Source organism: Humulus lupulus, chromosome 3 (genome assembly GCF_963169125.1).
Source record: "Humulus lupulus chromosome 3, drHumLupu1.1, whole genome shotgun sequence".
Classification (NCBI taxonomy): Eukaryota; Viridiplantae; Streptophyta; class Magnoliopsida; order Rosales; family Cannabaceae; genus Humulus; species Humulus lupulus.
Genome location: NC_084795.1, coordinates 113003615 through 113009457, shown reverse-complemented (window position 1 = coordinate 113009457; position 5843 = coordinate 113003615).

Genomic DNA, 5843 nt, shown 5'->3' with positions numbered 1-5843 from the left:
CTTGCTACCGGTGCATATGTGTCAAAGTAATCTATTCCCTCTCTTTGTTTGAATCTTTTGGCTACTAGCCTAGCCTTGAAGATTTGTATGGTGCCATCTGTATGGTATTTCTTTCTAAATACCCATTTGCACCCAATTGGTTTGGACCCCTTTGGAAGGTCAACCAATTTCCAAGTGTGGTTTTACATAATTGAATCCATTTCATCATTAATTACCTCCTTCCAAAAAGTGGAGTCCCTTGAGGACATTGTTTCCGTGAAGGTTTTGGGATCATCTTCTATTTGAAATACTAATGGATGTTTCCAAGTAACTTCCTCATTATCACATTCAACAAGGTATAGTGTCTTTATTGGAGAACACTTCTCACTTGATCCCAAATCTTTGAGCCTTTGGCTCCTTCTAGGCAATTGAGGCTGCTCACCAACTATTATAGGAGTCTCCTCTTGAGGCTCTCTAGTTTGAGTTGGTTCTAACTTGTTGTCATCACATGAAATGTTCTCAAAGAACTCAACCTCTCTAGATTCAATTGTTACACTAGACTCCAAGTCTAATAATCTATCAGCTTTTCTATTTTGGTCATAACCCACAAATGCACATCTTATAGCTCTTGGACCCAACTTGGTCCTTTTTGGATCGATGCTCTTGCAATAAGCAAGACACCCTCACCCTTTAAGAAAACCAATGTTTGGTTTCTTTCCTTTCCATAACTCATATGGAGATATATTATTTTTCTTCATGGGAATACGATTCAAAATATGACAAGCGGATAGCAAGGCTTCACCCCCCACAAACTAAAATTCAATTTAGAGTGTAATAGCATAGCATTAATCATCTCAATAAATGTTCTATTTTTTCTTTCAGCTATGTCATTTTGTTGTGGAGTATAGGGGGATATACATTCATGAATTATTTCATGTTCTTCACAAAATAAGTTAAATTCATTTGAGAAATATTCACCGCCCCTATCACTTCTAAGTATTTTAATTTTCCTTTCAAGTTGATTTTCAACTTCCGCTTTATACACTTTAAACACATCAAATGCTTCATCTTTATTTTTAAGAAAATATACATATGTGAACCTAGAGCAATCATCAATCAAAGTAATAAAACATCTACTTCCTCCTCTAGTCAACATTCCATTAAGTTCACATAAATCACTATGTATCAAATATAACAACTTAGAGTTTCTTTCAACACTAGGAAAATGTTTCTTTACCATTTTAGATTTAACACATAATTCACATTTTTCATGCTCAACATTATCACAATCAATTAATCCACATTTGACAGCCCTTTTAATTGTGCTAAATCCTATATGTACAAGTCTAACATGCCACAAAGTAATAGAATTTGAGTTAAGCAAATAAAAAGAAGAAGAGATTTTATTGTTCACATTGTCAATAGAAGTAAAAAGTTTGAACATGCCATCATAAGCATATCTCTTTCCCACAAACAAATTGTCTTTAGATAAAATAAGCTTACTAGAATCTATCACAACCTTGATTCCCAGTTTTCCAAGTAAATTGCCACTCACAAGGTTTCTACTCATTTCTGGTACATACAAAACATTAGTGAGCATAACCTTCTTGCAGGATGTGAAGAACATGTCAATGGTTCCCTTTCCCTCAACCTTGGACCTTTTCTCATTGCCCATTTGGATTCCATGCCCTTCCTTTGAAGATTCAAAGGTCTTGAATAGAGTTCTATCACAGGTAACATGAATGGTGGCACAAGTATCATACCACAACCCACTCACCTTTCCATGAATGGCATTAACATCACTTAGTGTTGCCACTAGCTCCTCTTGGCCTAAGTTGACTCTTGCCTAATTGTTATGGCTCCTCTTGAACCTAAATTCTCTAGCAAAATGGTCATTCTTGCCACACACAAAAGCAAGGTCCCTTGGAACTTTTGAATTATCCCTCATTCTTCTTAGGCCCCATGGGTTTTTTACCCTTGCCCTTGTTCTTTCTATTTCCTTTGCCCTTATTAGGAGGATTTTCCACAATATTGGCCTTAGAAGTCTCTCCATTAGACTTCTCTCCATTCATATCTCTAAAGCGAGATTCCTTCTCAATTCTTAAGTGTTTGAGAATTTCCTCCAAAGAAATCTCTTCACTTCTATGGACAATATTTTTACTATAGCCTCTCCATGAAGGAGGTAACTTGGCTATAATGGCACCCACAAGAAATTGTTCCAACAATAAAATTTTAATAGTATAAATTTTATTCACAATAATTTGCAGCTCGTGAATTTGAGGGAGAAAGGATTTATCATCATAAAATTTAAATTCCATATATTGAGTAATAAGGAAACTCTTAGTACCTTCCTCTTCCACTTTGTACTTCTTTTCCAAGGCCTCCCAAATTTCCTTGGTGGTCTTGGTGTTGGTGTAGAGATTGTTTAGCGAGGGCATTGAGGATGTGACCCCTACAAATCAACTCATCTTCTTTGCGCTTCATCCTTTATTTGACAACTTCTTGTGTATCATCTTCCTTGGGCTCTTCCAAGGCCTTTAGGTCTTTATCCAAGACATAGAAAACTTTCAAAGTAGTGACCAAGAATCTAATCTTGTCTTGCCAGCAAACAAAGTTAGTCTCATCAAATCTATCTAATCTAACAATGTCTTGAGTTATGAATTTCAATGCCGAAAGAGAGTTAGATTACCTATCTCTATCCAATAGAATACTAAAATGTTGGGGGAGAGTGTGATAACACCGCCACAAGAAATAGAATCTACACAAAATTTGGATTGACAGAGACTTAAAAAAAGATTGAGAAAGAACATGAAAACCCAAGTAGAACAATGGTGTTCTTCAACTTTGATGAAGCTTCAATACCCTAGGCAAGATCACCACTTTGAGCAAACCAAACATAAACCAAGGCTTATACACGTCGCAAAACGATGTCCTAATACTCTATGTCTCATCCACCATTGATGCTTGTGGCCTTCTCTTTATGAAATGAGGATTGAGATTGAACAAGCCTTCAACTCGTAAAGTCAAGCACTTTCTTGGAGAGTTCTTGGAGAAAACTTAGAGATTCTTGGAGTTATATAGAGATTGGAGAGAGCAATCAAGTCCCCCAAAACACTATTTTTGACCCTTATATAGAGTAGGCACCGTCATTATGTCTAACCAATGAAATTAGACTTGAAAAACACGTCATTTAGAGCATTTACGATATTTCACGTGATACAGCAAGTGACGCATTGTCTGCATGCAGGCGATGCATCGCCTGTTAGGGTTTCTGAAAACCCTAGCTTTTAGGCGATGTCTCGCCTCCTGAGTGGCGACGTATTGCCACCCTCTCTGACTTTGGACACTTCCAAAGGTCCCAAAATTTCTCTAAATGCCACAAAACTTTTTGGGAACCCTTAGATACTCTCATGTATCACTTTGGACTCAAATTTGCATTTTATAAGTGCCTACAATTGAAGCTCAAATTCATATCTTCATTATGTGAATTCTACTAAGTGTTTATACCTTGCTTGTATTTTAACACTTATCATTTATATTTAACCAATCATAACACCCTGGCACCATTTTCATTTGACGATCTATCCATATACAACTTCCATGTGGGCCCATCCATCGTGGTGCTCCCAAGTGCCTCGCGTGCACTCGAGATGAAATCTGCCAGTGCCTGTCCCTTTATGGCAGTCCTTGGGAGACAAGTGATATCAAACTGACTAAGTTCGATTGCCCACTTCAGATGTCTCCCAGACGACTCTAGCTTTTAGAGGACTTTCCGTAAGGGATGGTTTGTGAGGAGCTTGATGGGATGCGCCCGGAAGTATGGCCTTAGCTTTTGAGAAGCTACCATCAGGAAAAAGGTCAGTTTTTCCATGAGCGGGTATCTGGACTCTGCTCCGAGGAGCCTTTTTCTCACATAGTATACGAGGTGCTGGACATGGCCTTCCTCGTGAATGAAGGCGACACTGATGGCATTCTCAGAGACAGCCATGTTGAGTAAGAAGGGTTCCTTGTCCACGGGCTTGGATAGGACATGAGAGTTTTCCATATGAGCCTTCAACTGGTGGAACGCTTGCTCACATTCCTCCGTCCATTCAAACCTGTGCCTTCCTCAGAGACTGTTGAAGAATGGGATGCACTTATCAAGCACCTTCAAAACAAAGTGACTCTAGGCTGTGATCCTCCCAGTGAGGCTCTGGACATCCTTATGCCTTCGGGGAGATGTCATGTCGATCAGGGCTCTAATCTTCTTGGGATTGGCCTCTATTCCCCGAGCACTGAAGATGAAGCCCAGGAATTTTCTGAAGGCAAAGCCAAAAGTGAATTTTTGAGGATTCATCTTCACTCCAAACCTACGAAGCACCGAGAATACCTCCGCAAGATCCTTCACGTGGTCAGGGGCCATTCAGGACTTTACCAGCATGTCGTATACATATACCTCTATATTTTGTTCCCAACTGCTCTTTGAACATTCGGTTCACAAGCCTTTGGTAGGTGGCCCCAGCATTCTTCAGTCTGAAGGGCATCACCTTATAGCAGTAAACTCCTTTATCTGTTCGGAATCTGGTGTGCTCTCGGTCAGCGACATGCATGGAAATCTGGTTATTCTTCGAGTACACGTCCATAAAGGATAAGAGCTCGTACCCGAAGGTGGCATTGACCATCTGATCGATCTTCGGGAGAAGGAAACAATCCTTAGGGCAGGCCTTATTAAGGCTGGAAAAGCCTATGCAGGTCCTCTAGGTGTCGTTGAGTTTGGGCACAAGGACCAGATTGGATACCCACTTGGGATACTGGGCATTCCGGATGAATCCGTTCGCAACCAGCTTGTCGACCCCTGCCTTTAGAGCCTCTGCTCTAGTCTGGTCAAACCCCCTTCACTTCTTCTGAACTGGAGCGACGTTGGGATCGACATTCAAGGCATGGGAGATGATATTTGGGTCAATGCTGGTCATGTTAGAGTGAGACCAAGCAAAGACATCCTGATTCTTTCGAAGAAAAGATAGGAGCGAGTCTTGGACCTTTGCCTCTAGATTTTCCAATCTTAGTCTTTCTATTGAGGATGGCAGCATCGAGGGCTACCCACTCGACTTCCTCTATGGGCTCGACTGCCCTCTCTTCTTGAACTCGCAGGTCTAACTCATTGGCATCCTAGACCAGCCCAGCCTGCACTTCCAAGTTTTTGGGAAGAGATTGCCCACGGACCATCGCCTCAACTACCATTACTGGTTGCCTGAGGGACACGTTGTAGCACTGTCTCGCCTCCTTTTGGTATCCTCATACTGCACTAATTCCCCACTCCGTGGGAAACTTCATGCACATATGTTGAATGGAGGTGACGGTGCCGAACTCTAACAAGGTCGGACGCCCCAAAATGGCGTTATACGCAGAGGCGCAATCAACCACCACGAAAGTGTAATACTTGAAGGCTTGGTGAGGCACCTCCTCCAATGTTATGGGCAGCTTGATTTGGCCCATTGGTATGAGACCTTCCCCCGAGAACCCATATAAAGTTGAGGTGCATAGGGATAGGTCACTCGTGGTCAGCCTGATATTCTCAAATGCTGACTTGAACAAGAGGTTCACTAAACTCCTGCTGTCTACCAATATCTGAGCCACCATCTTATTGGATACCTAGCTCTCGATCACAAAAGGATCGTGGTGCAAAAAGTGAACTCTCCGAGCATCATCCTCGGAGAATGTGATGACTTGGTCTGTCATCCGAGGCATCTAGGCTGGCAATTGATCCAATGCCAACACCTCGTCATCGTGGTTTAAGGCCCGCACATACCTATTCTGCGAGTTTCTAGAGGTGCCCCATAAGTAAGGTCCTCGCTAGAAAGTCCCTACTCATCCGTTTATCAGAG